Raw genomic sequence first — 732 nt, forward strand, 5'->3', positions numbered from 1 at the left:
TAGTATCAGGTGACGGAAAGAAGGGAAAATAAGAATGAAAAGAAACACAAGAAGAGGCATAGGCACAGAGAGAGAGAGTGAGAAGTGGAGGAGAGAGAGAAAGAGAGAGAAGGAGATAAAATATATATAGGGAAGGAGAAGAGAAAGAGAGAGAAAGATGTATGTATGTGTATATGGAGTGAATATGTTTTGTGTGTGTAGTGAATGGTTTTCTCTCAGTGAGAAAGTGAAGGTGCTGAGGCGCAGACAACAAGTTAGGTCTTTCTTCTGAACTGCAGAACTCCTTTCTCATGCTGAATGGATTTAGCTGAGAGAAAAGGAAGGAGGAGAGAAGAATGAATTAGAGACAGACAGAATGACGAGGAGAAAAGTGTCGTGGGGAAGTGGTGGCGATAGCAGAGAAATGATCGATTCCTGCAAAGGAGTGAGGAGGTCTCGGAGGTACCTCTTGGTTCATTCTCATGCGTTTCGTTCTTTCTTTCCTCCTTCCCTAGCTTGTAAAGAGCTTCAGTCTCTTCTATATCTACAAGAGCAGTAGAGCAACAAGAAGAAGATTATCCTTCGTTCTCTTCTTCTTCTATTTAGTCTTCATTGTCTGTTTTTTCTCTTCTTGATGGGAATAAGATTTTGAAGAAAAGAAGGAGAGAGAAGAAACCTTCGTCGGCTTCTTTTTCTTTTTCGTCATCTAGATCCTTGTGACTAGACCCCATTTCTCCTCGTCATTCTGTCTGT

Source organism: Cystoisospora suis (assembly GCF_002600585.1).
Source record: "Cystoisospora suis strain Wien I chromosome Unknown contig_613, whole genome shotgun sequence".
NCBI classification, from domain to species: Eukaryota; Apicomplexa; class Conoidasida; order Eucoccidiorida; family Sarcocystidae; genus Cystoisospora; species Cystoisospora suis.